General features: G+C 26.4%; 1 long non-coding RNA gene across 1 annotated transcript; it reads left to right on the top strand.

The window, feature by feature from the left end:
• Positions 1 to 894: 894 nt before the first annotated feature.
• LOC136081978 (uncharacterized) lies at positions 895 to 22,734 on the top strand. The gene is made up of 2 exons (XR_010639312.1): positions 895 to 1,032; positions 21,424 to 22,734. It is a non-coding gene; the product is annotated as an uncharacterized LOC136081978 (long non-coding RNA).
• Positions 22,735 to 23,723: the final 989 nt, after the last annotated feature.

The following is a 23,723-nucleotide window of genomic DNA, read 5'->3' as shown; positions in this document are numbered from 1 at the left end:
GAAACAAATTTTGATCTTTTTAAAAGGCTGGAAAATAAACAATAAATAACCCCTAAATCTACGCAAGATTCCCTCGCTTTTTTATAACATCAGAGTAAAGCCGCAGGGACATATTTTTTCTGGTAGATCGTAAAATGCATTAGCGCAAAAACCAAAGTTTTCTCGTCTGACTTTCCTAAGTTCACGGAAAAAAAAGTCAGACGAAATATCGTCTACAATAAATTACGGCGTATTGCGACAAATTACACAGTTTTTTACTACAAATTACGGATAATACGAAAAAAATTACCTACTCGCTTACAAAAAGCTATGTCTAAGTTTTCTGAAACATTTAGTATTTAAAAAATTTTTAAGATGATGTTAATTAACACTGGTAGACATAAACAAAACATAAATGACGAGAAAACGCTTTTTAAAGCCTGAAAACAATAGCATCGTTATTTTTTATTACTTTTCCTTCAATTTTTTATTAAAACTTTAATAAAATCAAATTGAGTTTAAAGCAACTCAATTAAACATTACGGATTCCAATATTACCGGATTTAGGCCTTAAGTTTTCGGATTATGTCAAAAGTAGACATTAGAAATAAGGTGCCAAACTGACTTTTTGCTTTGAAAGAAGTTTCTTTCTCAAATAAATTGTTTATTTCCTTATTGTTTTTTTTCTTTCAAAAAAATGTGAATATATATATATATATATATATATATATATATATATATATATATATATATATATATATATATATATATATATATATATATATATATATATATATATATATATATATATATAAGTTTGTGATAAAGTTTTTATTGTATCGTTTTATTTAAAGAAGTTGTTTTTTAAACTAAGTTTTATTATCAATAAACACAATTAAAAACATACATAAAAAAAGACTAATTCTGAACACAAATTTGTTATTAAAATTTTTAAATTCTTTTATGTTGATAGCTGCTTGACTTTTTTAAAGACACAATTTGTTAATGGTGAAAACTTTGGAAATCAGGTGAAAAAATAAGTTAAATAACAAGGTATTGTAAAAATATGTTATTACTTTTATCATTATATAAGTTTTTTTTTATCTTTTATATATATACATATATATATATATATATATATATATATATATATATATATATATATATATATATATATATATATATATATATATATATATATATATATATATATATATGATATATATATATATATATATATATATATATATATATATATATATATATATATATATATATATATATATTTATACACACACGCATATATAGAGTGCTCTTTCGCAAACTTGAGAAGCTTTGTTTTCTTTTGTTTTTTAATACCTAGTGAAAGCTTTTTAAGGTTTTGGGGCCGTAATAACAGGTTGTTTTAAATGTACTGATGATTTACAATAGATAAAAAAGTAAAGAAACAGACTTTTTTATTTTGTTTTTCTAAATATTTTCAAAAATTATGTAAAGTATATATTAAAATAAGGGGCAGTTGATTTATTCAAAACATTTTAAAACTCTTTATGATAACTACTTAATGTATTGTATGTTTTGAAAATGCGTTTAAAAAGAGTTTTAATTTAACACTGTTTTCATGTCACAATAGTGTAGCACGACCATGTCTTATTAAATTTAATTATGGTTTTTTTATTAAGAATGATGTGTTTCCGTAACGTGTTTACTTTTTCATGTAATATAACTTTAAATCGTTTGTAATTGTCATAATAAGAGCTCGGCTTCATTTATTTTGTTTTTATGGTGCGAGATAATAAAACTTAGTCTCCTTTATTCTATCTTTATCGTGTAAAAAATGTCATTGTTGTTCCTTTTTTGTTATGCGAGAATTGTTTTGTTTTGATTAACATTTATTAATTAAAATTTTAATAAAGTTCAAGTAACTATTTTTCCCAAAAGACATAAAATAAATAAAGTTATTTTTCAAAATTTATTAACATGCCTAAAATGATAACATGATATATTTGTTTTTAGTATTTATTTGTTATTTGCTGTTATATTGTTATTAATATTACTATTATTATTTTTATTGATATTTTTGTTTATATTATTTTATTTTATTGTTGTTTTGTTTATTATTATTGATATTATAACAATTATTAAGTTTAAGTTTCTATATTCAGTAATTAATTTCTTGAACTAAATAATGTCAAAAATGTTACAAGGTTTTCAAAAAACATATTTTTGAAAAAATAAAGTTGTCTTAGCTTCGAAATTATCGAATCCTATCTATTAATGAGTCTATTCTATGCTCAGGATACTCAGTGTATCCGGTTGGCTCAGGATACTCTGTGCACCCGGTTGAGTATTTATGATGTTTGGTTAATGCTTTTATGCTTTTCTAGTTAGAAAGTCCTTGAAAGTATTTGTTGACAATGTGTTTACAGCTTCGGACGGTCAAGCATTCCAATCATTTACAACACGGTTTATGAAGTGATGGCATTGTTCAGCACAGTTCGACGTGTTCTGCTTTTTCAGACGAAGGTTGTAGCCAGGTATATGCTAGTTTGAAGAAGCAAGTCCGGTTATTTTTGGATTAAAGAACTCAACTTTTTTGAATCAATGTATTATTTTATGTTGTTATATAAGGTTAACAAATTTTCATCTGTTAAGAGTGTTTAATTCAACAATGTTGAGGCTTTCTTTGTGAGAAAAATATTTGAGCTTAGTAATTACTTCAGTTGCTCTGCGCTGAATTTCTTCGAGTCTTTTTATATCGCAATGGAGATGGGGTTAGATAACAAATTCTAAGTGTGGTCTTATATAAGTAGTGTATAAGCTTTCTAAAGTTTTTTGAGCTTTCTGAGCATTGCGTTTGGTTTTGACGCTGCCAAATCAACCTGTTGTTTGACTTTGAGGTTGTCTGGAACTGGCTCGCCAAGGTTACGGTTGATTATATGTATTATCTTCATTTTCTATTGTGTAGTTGTGTGAATTTGTGTCTTTTTTGCCTAAACTCATCACTTTACACTCGTTTGTGTTCAGTGAAGGATCCAGGAATTTTTGGTGGGGGAGGGGGAAGGAGTGGGGATGATGAAATGTTTTTGTATTTTGTACCACATTTTTGTCTCCTCAAAAAAAAAGGAAAGAAAAAAGGTTCTCAATTTCTATGATATCTTTTGGACTTTCAGATTCCGGTAAGGCCAGGGGATGCATACCACATCCCTCCCTGGATCCGTCACTGTCTGTGGTTAATATAGCATGAGCCATATTTTTGACCAGTCTACTGCCTTGTTGATACCTTTTTTCAAGAAAATAGCATTTTTGCTCGATTTTATAACTTTCATTAATTTACAATCATTAGCGTAAATTTTGATATGATTAGTGATATTATCAGGAAAAATGTTAATAAAGAGGATAAACACTAGTGGGCCAAGAACTGAAGCTTGTAAAAACCAGCTTGTAACACTCTTCCATTTGGATTCGTGGTAATCAATTGGCACTTGCTGTCGTCTATTGGGAAGTCATTATTTGGTACAATTGATTCACGATCCACAAATGCCATATGCTTTGAGTTTATACAGGAGTCAATAGTATCAATCGATAGGGTAGGGTGATGTTGATCTAAGGGGTAATGTGAGTCTAATCAACATTTATCAGTTTTTCAGAAGAAAGGTTTTAGGCAGAATCTTTTTTTTGTATGTTATAGTTGATTAAAACAGCTCTCTAAATTTTAGTTATCAGCTTACTATAGTAAGTTAAATTATCATCATCATCATCATCATCATCATCATCATCATCATCATCATCATCATCATCATCATCATCATCATCATCATCATCATCATCATCATCATTATTTTCATTCATCTTGATCATCATTCAGAATCATCAGCTGAATTATCAGCTTACTATAGTAAGCTTACCATAGAGAGATTTTTTTATTGAAAACCTTAAAATTCAGAAAAAGGGTATTAAAAACGGGGTCTAGCACATAGAAATAAATTACCCAATAATTAGGTTCAATTAGTTTTAGAACGGAATGACGCATAGTTTCTTTTGAAATAAGAAACATTTTTGGGTGAGGTAATGTGGGTATATTTGCTCTTTAAACGAGTAAAGTTCTTTTGCGTTTAAATCATCTGTTAAAGTACTATCATGTTTAAACTTTTGATCAAATAATTTAAATATAATACATACTCAATGATTTCAGTCATATTTTACTCTAGGTTGGTATATTCCATTAAAAAAGATAAAAATGTAACTTAGACACACATCAACCCGCTAAACGGGGTAATGTGGGTCTATAGGTTACAACTCAAATTAGTGCTTCTTAGACAACTTTAAAAATTATGTATAAACTTTTATGGATGTAGTTAACTAAAAATGATGTCTTATCATAATTTTAAGATTTTTCTTCAAAAAATAAATTTTTTTGCTATATATATTTCTTGCTCAAAATCAAAAGTAGCTGAAAAAAGGCTTAGATTACCTCACCCTACCCTACCTTATCAAAGGTTTTGCTAAAGTCAGTGTAAATTACGTCAATAGAGTTTCCTTGGTGATCACCTTCAGTTAAGATATCCCTTGCTTCAAGTAGAATTTGTGACGCAGCCTCTTTTATTCATAAAACCATGCTGTTCTTTGGTGATTGGCCGTTTTTGTTGCAAAAATTCATAATTTGATTGTGTATGATGCTCTGGCGGACTTTGTAGGGTACGAATTTGAGTGAAACAGGACGGTTGTTTAATATTTTTTTTCTGGACCCTTTCTTAAAGGTAGACGCAATATTTGATCTTCTCCAGAGGACTGGGACAATGCTTTCTTTAAGCGACTTGTGGTCGCTTAAAGAAAGCATTATTATCATTTTATTAAAGTATGAAACAAATTATAGCTCGCGCTATAATTTTTTTCACACTTTCTGCAAGTTTTTTTAATTTCTAGGTAAATCTTAATTCAATAAAAATGAAAGTATGAAAGATAGTAGAAGCGAGATTGAAATTAACAGTATAAAAATATAAATGTTTAAACAGTTTAAACATATAAATGTTTAGAGTTTGCTCAATGCCTGTAAGTTAGCGACCTCAAACAGCAAAAAATGCAGGATCGGCCTCTGAGTTTAGTGACATCATACCCCAACTCTGAAATGAGATTTTTTCAAAATGTTGTAATTTTAATAACAATAATAGATGCTAATATTTCTTCGATAAAAATCTACAAACTTATGTCATCCAAATAAAAAAGCTAATTAAATGCTCCACACTTAACTTAATGTTCATTTTTAACTTTTTGAATAATCTACAAAACATTGGTTATATAAGAAAATTCTACTAAAAGCTTTTCATAGAGAAAAGTGTTTTAAATTTATTTTCAAAAATAATATCCAGACAAATAATTTTTTCAAAATTAATTTTTTTTAAAATAATATCCAGACAAATATAATATCCAGACAAATATAATTTTTATAGGCAAGTTTTTAAAATAAATTTTGCAGAGGAAAGCATAGACTTCACTGTACACTTAAAAAAAAAATTTCTGACAAACACATAAAGACCGGCAGTCTAACATTAGGATCGGGTGGTACATGTTACAATACCAATGTTTATTTATTTTTACCTCGTACCAGGGTTTGGCGTAGTTTAAATTCGTCACTACCTTTAGCTTATCTTGATGTTATTATATTTTTCGTAAGTCGATGTAGCAAGGACCAGTTTTAATTGTTATTTCTTTCTTGACATTCTGGCTAAGACCCTAAGCTCACAAACTTGCTTGATTGAGTAAACTATCTTAGGGCAGTTTTGAATCCATTAGGCGTAATTTAAAAACAATCCGACCAACCTAACAAGCTTATGCAAGGTTAGTGGCCTTAATAATTTTTCAAGATTAATTATAGCTTTGTATCTTTTAGGGTCAGATTTTATGATCAGCAATATTGCCTGAAAATTTGATATCAGTTTTTTTGAGGTTACTCTTTTCCATGTTTTATCTAGATTGGTTGTTTTATCTGTGTGAAATAATCTTTTGAGGCTTGTATTACGCTTTAAAACATCATTTCAACGAATAACTATGTTTTCAGAATAACGGTCGCCTTCTACAGTTTGTTGGTTTGAATCCATTATTTTGCCCATTACTTGTTGGAAAATTCAAACGGCAGTTACAAGGTTCACAGTTAAATTCACACAGTCGGCAGTCATTATCTGGCACACACGGAAAAATCAGGTCAATTTTTCTCTAAAACCATTAAAAAAATTTATTTCAAACTTTTTTTAATTAAAAGTTTTTTGTTTATTGTTAATTTTGATGGTAAACCTTTGTTTACAAATCAAAGAATTGCGAGATGTCGCAAAAACAATTGCGGTGCGTAAAGAAGTTTTGAAACTTTTTTTAAAGTTTAAAAAGTCAAAAACTACTCGAAACAACATTCAAAAACGTCGTTTAGAAGCAAGAAACTTGAATCAATCACAAAAAGATCTAGCTGGAAAATCAATACTTTATGTATTTGCAGACAAATAAACAAAATATGCTGGAAATAAACGTTTATAAAAAAAATACACCTCGAGATAAAGAGAAGAGAGAAGCTAAGATAAAAGATAAAAGGAATTCAGATGATTTGGTAAAAATTGTATCGGATTAAAATATGTTTCACATATTTTTATCCGACATTATTTAAATATATTTTTACCAAACGTTAATAATATTCTTTACCATAAACAATTTGGATTCAAATCTGGCCATTCCACCGATCATGCAATCATTCACCTTGTTCAGGACATATTTAAATCGTTTGATGAAGGCAAGTATACCCTTGGTCTTTTTATCGATTTAAGTAAAGCTTTTGATACAGTCAATCATCAAATCCTTCTATCGAAACTCAAAAGTTATGGTATAAAAAATACTAACTTGTCCTGGTTCGAGAGTTATTTGACTAATAGGAAGCAGTATATAGTTTATGATGAAGGAAAAACTAATTATGAGACATGTACATGTGGTGTTCCTCAAGGATCAATTTTAGGGCCACTTCTATTTCTTGTTTATATAAACGATTTAAATAAATTTTCTAACATTTTAAATACAATTTTATTTGCAGATGATACCAGCTTGTTTTATTCCAATAAAGATATCAATATATTATTCCTAACCCAATGGTTTAAATCAAACAAGTTATCTTTAAATATTTCTAAAACAAAATACACTTTATTCCATCGCCTACATAAAAAATCAGATATTCCCTTAGAACTTCCGGACCTTTCTATTGATAATCAATTAGTAAAGAGAGAGCAATCAATAAAGTTTTTAGGCGTGTTTCTAGACGACACTGTAACTTGGAGGGAACATATAAGTGTAGTTGAAAATTTAGGTATAATGTACAAAGCTAAGCTGTTATTAAACCAACCTTGTTTAAAAAACATTTACTTCTCTTTTATTCATTGATACTTAAGTCATGCAAACATTGCTTGGTGTAGCACTAACGCGACGAAAATAAAAAAATTGCTTAGCAAACAAAAACAGGCTATAAGGATAATTTTAAACGTAGATCGCTTCTCACACACACAAACACTATTTAATGAACTCAATATCCTAAATGTATATAAACTAAACCTCTATCAAGTTCTTATTTTCATGTTCAAACTTGATAAAAATATATTACCAATCTTATTTTATTCAATTTTTGAAAAAATAAATCACATATACCCTACTAGATTTTCAAAATACAACTACATTCAATCCAAAACTTATTATTCCGCTACTAAATTCTCTATTGTAAACCGAGGACCAAAGTTGTGGAACATAATATTAAATAATGAAATGAAAACTAATTATTCTCTAAACCAATTCAAAACAAAACTTAAGCAATTACTTTTGTTAACTGAAAATGAATTAAATTTTTTCTAATAAAACTTTATATTAGAAATCAATAATTATTAGTTATTTAATTAATTACTTTAGATTATTAATACATAATTAATCAATATATAATTGTACATATATTTTTATCATTTTAAATGATAATCTTCTTTTTGAGAAATTTATTTTTTATTTTTGCGTTATTTATTAATCTTTTACTTTTATTTTATACTGTTTATTTGCTTTTACTTAATTGGCAATGAAAAGTATTATAAATATAATTAAATAAGTTAAACTATAAAATGCTCTACCAATAAAATGTTTTTATATAAAATCATATCTTCTTATTTTTCAAACCAATTCTTAAATGTTATTTTTGTCATTTAATATTTTAATAAATTTTGTTTCTTTTATTTTACAAAGCAATTGTTATATCTTATTTTTTGAAAAACTATAAATTTTAAACGATATGCGATATATTTAAATTTTCTTTTATAATATATATCAAAGATATATACATTGAAACTATATTTTATTGTCAAACTATATTTTGTCTAGTAATGACGCATTTTTTGGGGCTTAATGATAAGACTAAATTTGTCTTCTTCTAGCCCCGATCATGTAATTATTTTTTTATAAGTTACGACTGTAAATTTTTTTTATATCGGCAAAAGTGTAAATTAAAAAAAATATATATATATATTTTTATTCGACTGTTGTAAAATCCACAAACTGGGTTTTGCAACTTTCTGGTCAACATTACTACCAAGAGAGCAAAGATAAACCTGTCGATGATAAATTTAAATTTATTTGACGAGAAAAATTTGTATTTTTGTCTATAACGCAATTTGCAGCTGAGGTATAAAGTCCCCTTCTTTAATAACTAAGACTGCCTCTGCATCAAGGAATGCCTTCAAAAATACGAATACCTATGCCTCTTTTAATAGAAATTAACTACTTTTCACTATTCTACTCCTCTTAATCGTTCAAAACAAAAGAACAAAAAATATTGGACAAGAAATTTATTATAAAACAAATTTAAAAAATTTCAGAAAAAATGGATAAAATTGTTCAACTATTTCAATTTTGAAATCAAAAAATTTTAAACTAGTTAAAAAGTTATTTTTTAAATGAACATCAAACTCCATACCATATATATATATATATATATATATATATATATATATATATATATATATATATATATATATATATATATATATATATATATATATATATATATATATATATTTATAATTTAAATGAACATCAAACTCCACACATTTTGCTTTTTATTATTATTATTGTTTTTTAATGAACATGAAACTCTATACCTTTTATTTTATTTTATTATTTTTTTAAATGAAGATCAAACTCCACACCTTTTATTCTTTATTTTTTTAAATAAACATCAAACTCCATAGGTTTAAATGTCATAATTTTTAAGTTTTTTTTATTCGTCTATTTATATTTTCTCTTATATTTTATATTAATATATTTAAATGACGAAAGCTAAATTAATAAAAAACTTATTGTTTACATTAATAAATTTAATCTGTATGGTGGCTTTTAATTTTAAAATTATGGAGACTTTTGTTTTTTTTATTATATTGGAGTAGTACATAGTATTTTTAATAATTTTCTTTTTTTTCCATAGCCCACACAAACGCACTGTGAAACGATTGTAGTGCCTTAAGTTATCCGTATCTTGTTTGAGCCCCTGCCTGTTTTTACAAATTCTCTTTTTTAAGTAAACGTTATTATATTTTCTTGCATTATAAACAGAAAGGTCACGTGATTTATTTTTGCTTTTAGCATCTGGCGAGCGATTAAAGTAATCTGGAATGTATCATTGCGTTAAGATTTTATCTGAGGCGGTTTTACTTAAATTTAACACGTGTTTTAAGAGGTATTAAAGTAGAATTTATACGTCACGTGCTTTTATTACGGGTTTATATTATGTTTTTATAACGATAAAACCAATAATATCCTAAATGGTGTTTTGGTAAATAGTATTAGTTAATTTCAATTGAAACCATGTTATCAACACGTGCTGTTCGTTTTGTTTAAGTACTCAACAGAAACCATGCGTAACTTTATTTACTTTAAATTTTTTTTTATCTACGGAGCAATACGGGGAATGCTAATTTTTTTTTAAAAGATGTTACCTCATACATTCAAGATTGCCTCAATTTTTTCTGATGAAGATTTAAGACAATTTTTAAATTGATGAATTAAAACGTTTGTTAACGGCATTTACCATTTTAACCCTTAACTTGTTTTTTTACTTGCTAACAACAAGATCTTATATGCTTTTAAAATGTTTAATACATTCAGTTTGATTACCTCAACCCCCTTGTATGTCATTTTGATACTAGTACCGTTTTTTTTATCATTACCGTCGAAATATTCTGTTCAACCTAAGTCAAGTTCAGACAATTAAACTAAAGATCCTTTATGGTTTTTATTTCACATGTGTGTCTTTTTTTCCTTAGACTTATGCGTGTCTTTTTTCCGCTTAAGGTTGCTGCTTTAAATTGATAGTATCTTAATTATTGTTATATTTTCTAAACATTTCTTTAACACCCAAAACATTTTTGATGTTGACAATGCTGCGGTATTCCAGTTTGTGAACTATAATTGTTGTTTTTTTTTTGTTTTTTTTTCTGAAATTTTATAAAATTTTTTTGTTAATTTTTGTAGTTTTAATTTTTAATGTTACACCTTTGTTTTTTTATCTTAGTTTAAAGCTTATGAATACTGTATTTTTTTTTTTTTTTAAGTAGTTTTTTTATGAATTTTTAAATTTTTTTAAATATTTTTTATTTTTTAATATAATATTTATAGTTTTAATTTCTGAAGTCTTACTTTTGTTTTTTGTATTAAATTTAAGTCCAGTCATCATGATTGTATGAAGAATTATTTTGGATTTTTGTATTGTTTTTAATATAATCCCTTGATCGTCCGACGGGTATCTCATTTGTTTTGTTTCTTTTTATTTGTCTTTCGAATTTTCTCTGATCATATTCTGCAATTTGTATGCCTTAAATATTAATAGTTGATCTTCCGAGCATTTTGTTTTATCGAAACCGTAGAATAAATTTAAGTTGTAAATATGTCTCCCAGTATAATCTAAGCAAAGATATTCTGAGGGAAGTTCGATTTGTTTTTCTGGTTCTTCTATGTTTGCTTCATTTATGATGTTGTCGTTGTGAGGTTCGATTTTGTTTGCAATATTATTATTGTTACAACTTTGACTTTCTTCCATGTGATTTTCTGTTTCTTGTGTTTGAGAATTTATTTCAGGCGGTTGTGGTATTTGATCAGGTGTCTTTTGTTTTGTTTTATTTAAGTTATTGGTATCGTTGTTTATAATTTGGTTTTCGACAGAGTTTTGGCGTATCACCATAGAGGTTTCTGATTCTTGTGGTTTAGAAAATTTAATTATTGGTTCAGCTATTTCTTCCGATATTTCTGATTCATTACTTTCCGTTACTTTTTTTCTAGGTTCTTCGGTCACTTCTATAAAGTTTTCTTTTGGTTTTAGGTTATCTTCTTTGTTTTGTCCGGTATAGATTATCCTGACGTTATATCCGCATAGTTTAAAAGATCTTGGTATTGGTTTAATTAATTGATTCATCATAGCAACTAGAATTCCTGTATAGTAGGATGTTCCGTTTTTAGGCGTTTTGCGATATACTGCTCTTGTGTGTATATGTTTCCCATATCCGAGTTGCTCAAGAGCCACACCGACAGGTAAATATTTTTTTCGAGAGGCAGACCGATTACCGATACTGCAACTCGTTTGCATATGGTTCTAGTAGGGGTAGAATTATTAAAATGGTGGGTTAGACCATTAATTAAAAGTCCATTTTCAAGGATCAACGATTTCGACTTGTCAGTTTTCATGACGAGTTCGATCATTGTCCCTTTACGAATAATTTGCAGGCCTTCCAGATCATGATCTAAATTGGCGTTTTCAAGAGCGATTAAAATATTAGGTTCAGTTATGTTTTCTGTTATTTCACACAAAAGGGTTCTTTTCAATGTGCTAAATTCATTAGACAATATTGAGTTAAAATTAGTTGCTATAGCTTCAGCATAGCTTTTATTGGAAACATTTAAGTCTATTTTAATTTTCGATGTTTCCATATTAAGATTAAATTATAGCGTGGTCAGGGTTTGACGATTAAGCATTTTCCTTCAACGCTCGTATCTTACACATACTCAATCTTCTCTACTCAAATGTTGTTTTTAAAACAACTAAATGCCCTTACAAACTAAAGTTGCCTTACAGCAACCCGATATAGGGGAAGGGTAAAAACGCTCAAGACACACGAACTACTCAACGATTGCCTTACAGGCAACTTTAAAAAAACCCTACAAACTAAAGTTGCCTTTACAGGCAACCCGTTGCAGGAAAACGGAAAGAAAAAACACAGGGACTAAAAAGTTTCAGTATGTGTTTTTTTCCGTATGTTTTTCAGTATGTTGTTTTTCCCTTGTTTTATTCAGTATTTATTAGCTCATTAAAAAGTTTGCCTTTTCGAAGATATTGCTAAGCTTCATATAAGCTTTTATTAACAACAACTTGTGGTGTGATTATCAATTTCTAAGAACTTTGATTTCAGCTTTTTTTTCATAACCCTTGGGCATTCATAAACTTGTTAACCAAAGTAGATCAACTTAGCCTTGATCAAGTTTTCTCACGACATGTGTCTTTCTTTTCATGGTTTTAATTTAAACTAAAATTAAAGATATTTTTAATTGAAACTAAAATTAAAGATATTTTTAATTGAAAATTAAATTAAAGATATTTTTAACTGAAACTAAAATTAAAGATATTTTTAATTGAAACTTAAATTAAAAATATTTTTAACTGAAACTTAAATTAAAAATATTTGTAACTGAAACTTAAATTAAAAATATTTGTAACTGAAACTTAAATTCAAAATATTTGTAACTGAAACTTAAATTAAAAATATTTTTAATTTAAACTTAAATTAAAAATATTGTAATTTAAGTTTAAATTAAAATCACAAATGCAACTTGATAATAAATTTTACGCTAATGCTGGTATGAAATTGTAGCAGACATTATAATTGACATTGGTATGACATTGTAGTAGACATTGTAATTGTAGTAGACATTGGTAATTGACATTGGTATGACATTGTAGTAGACATTGTAACGACATTGTAGTAGACATTGTAACGACATTGTAGTTTCTATTTGTAGCCGTTTTGATCGTTTCTGGCCATCGAAGTCTCTTAAATAAGAAGAAAAATGGTTTTAATTTTTGAAATTTAGTTAGTACATTTTTGTTTATTAAAATTTTTTTTTACGAATAAAAATGCTGAGGGCATTTTCATGAAATAAGTTGCTAAACGTGTTTTCATGAAAAAAGTTGAATAGGAATTAGCATATAGCTAATAATGTAGATAATAAAATATTTGAGTTTCATAATCCTCAGACAAGTAGCAGAAATATTAACATATTTTACGGTTTTTATTTGGGTTTTGAACGGAAATTTTTTAGTAGCTAATTATTTATTAGCAATAAGTTTATTTTTGGTCATTTAAATTTAATTGGACTTTAATTAATTAATTGAAATTTACATTTTTATATTAAAAATTAAAAATTTAAAAATGCAATAAAATGTTCCATGTACGATTAAATAAATTTAAAATTTATTATAATAATTTTTATATTTTATAAAATAATTATAATAAATAATTTTTATATTTGCTGATAAAAAAAAATCTTAAAGTAAATTTTATTAGTTAAGTTTGTAGCTAGTTAATTTTTTAGTAAATAATTATTTTTAACGGTGCTTTATCAATAAAGACCCGATTAGGATTTCTGACGGGTTTTTATTAACGAAACACCGTCATTCATTCAACCGCGTAAAATGAAAAAAAAATGATCAGTGAAACTGTTAAAACCCAGTCGGCAAATTTAGTTGTAAATGCGCATTAGAAACTCGTTTAAATACGTATCGTATATACGATAAAATGGCTAACATTTATTCGTAAATAATGCGTATTCTGGAAAGTTTTAAATGCGCATGTAATACCAGGAAATTATCGTATTGAATATTCTCTGGTTATCGTGTTTATACGTGTTTACAAGAGTTTCAAATGCGAGTCTGATACTCAGTAGGCGTCGTATTGTATACCTGTCTTTATACGCATCTAATGCGTGTTTCTAATGCGTGTTCGATACGATAAAATAGCTAACATACATACCACATCGATACGTATTTAAACGAGTTTCTAATGCGCATTTACAACTAAATTTGCCGACTGGGGTCGTATCCGATTTTGATCAAATATTAAATAATACGTATTTTTGATAAATAAGTGGTAATGAACTCGAATTCGAGACTTAAAACTGAATGCGTATTTTTCTGGTATCAACGGCGGTATGTTATACGTGATCAATAATCCGAGTATTTACAATACTAGATATGCCGACTGGGAAGTTGTTTTAAAAATAATATTAATCTTTTCATTATAAATTAGCACTACGTGTTCTAAAGCGCTTTTTTATAATAAACGCAGTCATCTGCAGTAAAAAATAAAATATATTTATTTTCTTTTTATATTTCAGTTATTTGTGAACAGGCTAAAAAAAGTTTATTGCTTTTCTTTAATAAAATATTGTTATAATAAAGAAACGTAATTACAATCCATTTTTCATTACTTTTTTTGTTTTTAGTTATCAATTAAAATATTTAAAATATTTCTATTGAAGTTATTTCTTGTAATCCTTCAGGAAGAAAAAAAAGTTTATAAGGTATACAATGCTCATAATTCAACCATTAAAGAACATTTAAATTTTTTTTTTTTAGAGAACATTAAGTTGTCTTATAAAATTTTTGATAATCTGTCTACTTTTTAATCTTTTTTTTTAATTAAAAATACTAAAAGTTATAAAACTCAGTTTTGCGTTACTAGCCTTCACCACAAATAAAATGTTTACCTTATCTGGAATAAAATATTTGTCACGTCGATCAAAGCCGAAAGTTGTTTTTTTATTACCTTTTTTATTCATTATTTACCTTTTATTTTTATTATTTACCTTTTTATTTATTTAGTTGTTATTATTTACCGCAAATTAAAAAAAAAAAAAAAAAATCGTTTAGGAGTTTCTTTAGTTTTAAAACAATTGAAATCGTAAGTTGGAATCGTAAATAAAATTAATGAAAGTTTTGTATTTTAAACAATACCGCAAGCAGAAACTTTTTCTAAGGAAATATATTAATTAAAAATATTGCTTTGAAAAATATATTTAAATTAAACACCAAATACTGAATAAAATCTATTAAGTTATTATTACATAAATTATTATTATATAAAGAACTTATTATTTTTAGGCATCGTAAATATATTAAAGAATGTTTTTTTTTTATAAAAACATTTTATCATTAAATTCTCTTTCACAAAAACTATTCAGTATGTACTAGACGAGACATCTATGTAAGGTTAACTAGAACTCAAAGTTAGGTAAACGATTGATAGAGCTTTATGGTAGATATAATCAATTTTCATCAATCAACTTTCATGGTAAATATAATCAATTTTTAATTCTATTTGAAGTGCTGGTATTTAAAGGTTTATTATGTAAATATATTACTATAATATATTGTTTAAATGTAAATATTTAACTGTTTATATCATATATAAATATATATTTAATATAGGTTTTACGTTGAGGTTGTTCAACATTTAGAAACTTTCAAATTAAAGTGGTACATGCGTTTATTTCGAAGTATTCATAAAAATATAAATATACATAACTATAAACTAAACTTTTGACGCATATCTGACGATTTTTGTTAACATTAAGGCAAATCTATGCGCAAAATAAACATTTAATAAATAGGGATCAAAAATATATAATAGTAAAGGTGTATCAACAACAAAAAAAAATTTATAAAAGTTTCCTTGCATTAGCTCTATATTTGTTCTATATAATAATATAACACAGGATTGAAAATTTTGTTGAATGAAAAACGTTTTCATAGGTCTCCCAAGACCCGTAAAAACATGTTTTTATTGGTCCCTTAAATATTTACAGGAAATTTAATTATACAAAAAGATTGTTTTTAGAAGAAGATAAACTTGGTGCTCAAAAAAAGCAAAACTGTATCAAAAAAAATATTTGTTTTTTAAAAAACAAATCAAAAGAATTTAAAAAAAAACTTGTGCTTTCGTTTTTCGTTGTTTCGAGTTGACAAAACTATTCAAAACTTATTTAGCACAAACCTAGAAACCTTTTTCTTTAATAGGGGAGAGTGGGAAACGATATTTTTCATAAAAATAAAATCTAAAATAATAATTTTTATATGAAAAATTATTATTTTAGAACTTTAAATAATGATACTGCTTTATTTTAAACTTATATAATCTAACCTAAAGATAAACTTTATCTGAAGTTTAAAACCTTAATCTTAAATCAATGCCTAGCAAATGCGCAACGTCTAAATGGCCTCTTTTAAAGTAGTTAAAATGAAACTTATTTCGTAACTTGAAGATAATTTTAAATATGTACAAATTAAAAACTTGTTTGCAGTTGAAAAAACGATTAAAAATTTATTTAGCACAAGCCCAGAAACCTTTTACTTTAATAGGGGAGTGTGGAAGTAGGGTGGGAAGTAACATTTAGTTAAATATCATAAAAATAAAATTAGTAAAGTTTATTTTCTTTTTATATATCGTCTCATGAGAATTATTGTGTTTTATATGCTTATTTTCACGTTGTAAGAATTTAACTGTCAGTATTTTATTGTTAAAATGTTTTACTACTGTTATTCTTTATAATTTAAATAACTTAAATTATGCATCGTTTATCGACATGGGTGACGACTAGTGATGTAAATTTTCCGGGAAAATTTGATTCAAAATTTACCGGTTAATTTTAAATCGAAGAGGGTAAATTTTCCTTTAAAAAAAATTTTTTTTAAAGAATAATAAAAATAAGTAAAAAAAATTTCAAAATTTTCTGGTAAATTTTTCGGTAAATTTTACCTTCGCAACACTACTGACGACACGGGTTTCGAAGTGAAGAGGCACAACCGTCAATTTCTAAAAAATGTCCTTTATATCTAGAATTTTCTAAAAAAAAAAAAAAATCCATTGTATTTATTTTTCGCTTATCTAGTTTTAAGACTGATTTGTCAAAATGAATAAAGTGCATATTTATATGTTTAAAAGTTATATATATATATGTTACATATATATATATATATATATATATATATATATATATATATATATATATATATACTTTTTCTTCTACTAGCAGTTTCTCCTTCAACAGGACCTTTTGACTTCCTAAAAAAACACTTATCCAACTTTTTCCTGAAAAAAAACACTTATCTAACTTTTCCTTCTACTAGCAGTTACTCATTCACTAATTTAATCAGATTTCCTGATGATCCTGTTGAAAAAGAAACTGTCATAAGAAGAAATAGTTAGATAAGTGTTTTTTTGGGGAAAAGTTGGCTGAGTGTTTTTTCGGGAAGCCTGATGGTCCTGTTGAATGAGAATTTCCCAGTAAAAGAAAAAATTAGATAAGTGTTTTTTTTTCTAAATTATTACTGCTCTGTACTTTAATTTTTGTGGAATACATGTTTTACATAGCTCTTTATGACTTGATATTTGAGCTCGATAAAAGAAAAAGATTTTTCGATTGGTGTAGTCAAAAGTGTAAATTGTAAAAAGCTTTATACTTAAACTATTTTTTTTTTAATTTAGACTTTTGACTTTTTTCAACATTAATGATGTTGTTTGAACCAGAGCCGTGGCTAAGCTTTTCCCCACACCCCAATTGCTAAGCTCCCCCACACACCCTTTACAATACTATTTGGAAATTTAGGGGCGCCTTAGGCGCATATTTAAGGAGCTTTTTTTTTTTAGGTAATACCTAGTGGAAAAAGTTTTTAGATTTTGGGGCTCTAACAGCAGGTTTTAAGAAGGGCCTCCGACACATTTGCAACGGCACTGGTTTGAACAAACTGATTTAAACACCGTGTAAAAAAATTAAAATTTATTGATTGCAAACATTGATTTGCGCTAATACTAAAAGTCAAATGTATTCTCAGGTTAAAATAACAGCACCATAACTTTTGGAGCATCTTCTAAACATTTACTTAAAAGAAAAAACTATACGTTTATAAGTTTGAAAAAATACATATCTTAAAATTTTATTCTTTTGACAAAAGACACTAGCGTTATAGTATTTATTATTATTTCTTTATTATTGTGTTGAATGTTTTTTGTTATTGTTGTAGCAACTGTTGTTTTATGTTTTAGGAAAAAAAGCGGTTAAAAAACATAAAAAGCTGATTCTTTATCTGTACAAAACAACAAAATAAACTCTTTATTCTTAAACCGTCGTTCTTTATGGCATTACTCTATAGAACAATTTCTTTTAAAAATTTTAAGCTTCTAGTTTAAAACTTTTAGTATTATTTTTTAACGTTTTTAAAAAGTAATCAAGTGCTCATAGTACGTTGCAAATATTTTTTCTTCAAACAAAAATGTTATTATTAACAAATTATGCATTTATTATTAGTAATTATTATTATGCATGGCTCGGATTATTATTAAAAACTCTCATACGTTGTCCTCCAAAGTATAACAATAAACTTCCATTTTTTAATTTCAATTACTGAGTATAGCAACTTTTAAGACAAACAAAACTCTTTAAATGGAATCAATATCCATTTTGTGAATGAGGTATCATCGGGTGGTATTGGACACATACTTGAGGGTGGTTCCGGACAACTTAATCCGTTTACATATTAAAAATGAGCAACTTTTTTATATAAATATTAATACATTTAATATAATAACAAACCTATAATAGTAATTCATTTAATTACAATAAAAAAACCTAAGATTTAAAAGAAGTGTTTTTAAAGTATTTATTTTCATTAGTAAAAAGCTAATGTTTAAATTTCTAAATGATGACATTTTCAATCCCATTCCTTATATATCAGAGGCAATTATTAAAAGGCAATTTTCTTTTTTAAATGTGTTGAGAAAAGTACAATGCAAAATAATTATATATTATATTTGTGTCACACTGTAAAAAAGAGGTAAAATCATGGTTAAACTATGTGTTCGGCTACCCTCCAATTTTGAAACATTTTTCTGACATTTTTTTCTTTTACGTTTTATTTATTACTAAGACACGTAATAATATTTTTCTTTTTCCTAATTCGATAGATGAATGTTTATTTTTTTTACTTTGTTTTCTGTTAGAACATGTGTACAATCTATTTTTTGCTTCAGTGTCCAGGGCTACCCCTACAAGAGTTTAAAAATGAATGACTTTCCCCTACAACAGTTTCGAAACAGGTGTTATTATTTATGGATTTTAACATATCCGATTTTAAATGCTTCTTTTAAACTTAAATTCAATTACATAAATTATGTCTCAGAATGAACTTCCTTTGATTATGGTGTTTCCCTAATCTTGAAAGTTATTGTTGAAATCTAATCTGAATTCTTAAACAATTTTTTTTTTACTTTCAATGAATTGTTATTTATTTACTTTTATACTTTAAAATATACATATAAATTATTTTAAAATATACATACAAATTATTTTAAAATATAAATTATTCTGAAATATACAAATAAATTACGGTTTTTGTAAATTAAGTTCTCTTTTACTTTTAATTTTTCTTTCTTTACTTAAATATTACTTTATTACAAACTGTTTTATATTTTACTTTCATACTTTTCAACAAATAAGTTGTGTAGTATACGTATGTACTACATATATCCGTATATAGTTTTCAAGAAATAATTTGTAAAGTATAATTATATTATTCGGTTATTGTAAATGCGTGCGATTGGGGCTCTATGATAAGACAAAATAATGTCTCCTACTTGTCCCCGCAGTGTTTACATTAATATAATTTTAAATTGTAAATGTTTTTAAACGGCAAAATAAACAAACAAACAAAACAATCAAAGCGTTAATAGTGCATATAAGGAAAAGATTTGTAAATAATACCTAAAAATGAATAAATTTTTTGTTTTGCATTTATTTATATTTTAATGTAAAAAATGTGTTTCTTCCAAATCATTAGCAACTTTTTTATAATAAATTCAATTCTTTATAAGATAAGCTAGAATCTTTACTTTGGTTGCTTGTATATTGGAGGACAGTGTATAAATTAAAGAAAATTTTTTGGCCAACCTTATGTCAATAAAAGATTATATAATCATTTTGTAAACTATTAAAGTTGTTTACAAAGTGATGGACTTGGGAAAAAATGTTCATTTTGTATTTAAGACTTCCCCATCTTTTTAAGGAAGTATTAAAAAATATGATACTTATTTAGCTGATTGATAAAACCAATTTCTTTTTATTTTAATTCTATATTAAGTTTTGGAGAACGTTACCGTGGTAAGTTAAAATGAGTAAGGATTTTTTGGTGGTAAAGTTTTGTTTCTTATCTGTTCTTTTTTTTTTGTCTTGATTTGCAATACTAAAAAAAGATCTTTTTGCTTTTTACGAAAATAAATTTTGTTTTGAACGAACCTAATCGGCTAAACATTCTTGCGTTATTGATTCAAACAGCTTTATTTTAATTTTTTTTTTATTTGAATGATAAAACCAAATATCTATCACTTTTGATTTATTTTTGTAGTGTTGAATTAAATTAAAAAGTTTATATTCATCAATTTACACTAAACTATCGTTAAGCAACTTACAAAATAAAATTGGATTAATACAACCCAAGTTTCTCTTTGATAATTGAAACTAAATCTTGTTCATGAATCATTTGCTCCAATTTACTTTTTTTTTCTTTTCTAACTTAAGATAATTTCGTCTCCTCGTTATTTTAGCAAGGACTAACAGCGCGGATATAAATTTCTATCAGCAATCTTTATTTTTAAATACTAAAATATGTTTACTTTTTTTAAGTTATATTTTCTAAAAAGAAATATTTAATATCTAAAAATGCTCGAGATTTTTGATGATTTTAACTATTTTGAGTTTAATATTTGTGTTAATATAAATAAATATTAATATTTGTTCTAAAATAAAAATGCGTTGTTTTCGCTGCAATTTCATTCTTCATTTTAACCGATGTTTTAAATGACGGCAGGTAATTCTTTATTATCAGGCTTCATTCTTTTAAAAAGAAAAGCACCATGACAGCAGGTAGTTGTTGTGCCGACGTGGGATCTGGGAGCTATTCACGGCAAGTAATAGTGATTAAAAAAATTCATCTTACTGCAAAGTATTGGATAGAGTTAAATAAACTAGTAAAGAGTGTCAGAAAGAAAAATAATAATGTAAAAAATGTCAAATAAATCTTTCTAAAATTTTATCTGGTAAGTGTGTGTTGGGAAGATGAGGGGGTGGGGGTGGACAGACGGAAAGTTGTATCGTCAGAGTTTTATGAGTTGTTTTTTTTCAATAAAACACCTAGCTATTCTGCGTAAACGCAAAGTATTTAAGTATTCAAAAAAAAATATTTTTAAATTTTTACTTTTAATAAAATTTGATAATTTTTATTAAAAGTGAAAACTTAATTTTGATTGCACATCGTACTTAATGCCTAGCATATTCTTTTTTTTCGTTTAGGTTGTAAATAGTATTGCAAGAAATTATTTATTTAAATATAAAGGGATCAATGGTTTTTTTGAAGTCACTTTTAAAAACTCGCTTCGTTTACTTTTCTGAACTGCCGCTGTATTCTACGCAATTTGCATCATTGAGTTTGAAGTCATTGTCAATAATAAAACGGGAATCGCTGTACTACAGTTACTTGTTACTTACTGCAGCTGCTTCTTTTGATTTTATTAAATTGCCGTTGTATAAAAACAAAAAACAAAATGCTGAACACTTCTGGCATTATTTTGACAAATGTATCTTCAATAAACAATATAACTTCAGTAACTCATTTATCTTATGTTTTGGTCGTCAGTTGTCCTGCTTGTATACTTTTACACATTGTTGGACTTTACTTGATTATTAAAAATAAAATCTTTGGAATGCATAAAATCGACCGAATTATTATAATAAATTTATCTGTTGCTGAAATATTTTTAAGTGGTGTTTTTCTTTTATTTGCAATATTGAACTTTGCTGAAAAAAAAATTGAAATATGGATTCGAATATTAATAAAATTCTTTATATTTGCTTATTATATCACAATTTTCCTCTTGACTTTAAATCGATTTTTTATACTTTATTTAGATGTTAAGTATAAATTAGTGATTACAAAAAAAAAAGCTGAGCTTATCTTATTTTTTTCTTGGATATGCAGTTTAACGTTTGCTTATTTTACTTTGAAACCGAGTAAAAACGTAGCATATGTTCACCTTTCACTTGATGTGGGTGTATCAACATTATATATATTTGTTTACGCCTATGTAATAAACTTATCGCATAAAATGTCAAAAAATAAATCACTTTTACAGAAACGAAAGTCGCTACTGAAGACATTAGTATTACCAGCTTTGTATGTTTCAACCTACATACTTTTTACTGCGATACCTCATTTTATATATGCGCCTTATTATATATTAGACAAAACCATAAATAAACACCTTGAGCTGGTTTTGGATATTTTTTCTTCGCTATCTTATTGGAATGATGCTGTTATATACATTTATACAAAAAAAGTTAAAAAGTTTTTAACTCAAAAAAAGTACAAAAATCAATGTAAAGAAATACTTAAATTGAGACAGAAACAAGTTGATAATTTAGAGAGGATAGATATGGAGACGCCACGAAGAGAAACTTCTGAAACAATTTTTTTCTTTTAAAAAGACAAACTTTGTGATACAATTTCAAACTTGTATTGGTTAAAAGATTTTATGAAAATATTTTACTTATTTTTATGCAAATGTGTTAGAAAATATTATAAAGGTATTATTCTAATATTTAAAATATATATATTTTTTAATGAAGCGGAAAGAAAGCAATCTTTGTTCTATAAATTAGAAAGAACTGTAAAACTCTTCGAAACTGTCATAGTAACGACATTTTACCAAATTGCCATAGTACCAACATTTTACCAAATGGTTATTAATACAAAAAGAAACTTTCATTTATTTTATTTTCTTTATTAAATCTTACAAAGTAACCGTGGGTTAACATTGTCGGGCCTTGAAAACGCGACATAAATTTAAACCACTATAATTTTTGTCGCACTTTTTGACTTTTCATATTATACAATACTACGCTATTTCCAACATTACAGCGTGACTGAAGGGGCCTCACAGTGTTCTTATCACGGTATTTTATATTTTTCAAAACTTCACTTTGAAGCATTTTTATTGGTTATTACTAAATTTTACAACTTCTTGAACACACTTTTTATTGCAATCTTTGTTTCTATTTTTATGTTCAGAAATAATAGAAAAAAACTACAATATAAAAAAAACTATAAAAATATATATTGAGTAAATGTGAGCAAACGGACGCGAATTTCCGCGAATGCCTTAAAGCAACCATACTAATCACGTCTTAATCAAGTCCCAACATTCCTAGTTACTAACAATATATTATTCAACAGTATTCCTTCTCAATCCATTATATTTAGGCGACAGATCAATGAAAACTTGGTAAAAAAATTTCAAAATCTTTTAAAAGACAACGTTGATTGGAATTTGGTATTGCAGTCACATGACGTTAACAACGCATATGATCTATTTTTAAATCAATTCTGCAAGCAATATGATCAAGCACTTCCTAAAAAAAAATTATTGTAAAAACCAAAACTGTTTTAACTCCATGGATGTCTAACGGGTTACTAAAATCTTTAAAAAGAAAACAAAAGTTATATGATAAGTACTTGAAAAAAAAAACTTATAAAAATGAAATGACATATAAAAATTATAAAAATATATTTGAAAAAACAAAAAGGAACTCAAAAA

Source organism: Hydra vulgaris, chromosome 06, assembly GCF_038396675.1.
Source record: "Hydra vulgaris chromosome 06, alternate assembly HydraT2T_AEP".
Lineage (NCBI taxonomy): Eukaryota > Metazoa > Cnidaria > Hydrozoa > Anthoathecata > Hydridae > Hydra > Hydra vulgaris.
The sequence above is the reverse complement of the archived record's forward strand: the minus strand, read 5'-3'. Positions and strand labels throughout refer to the sequence as shown.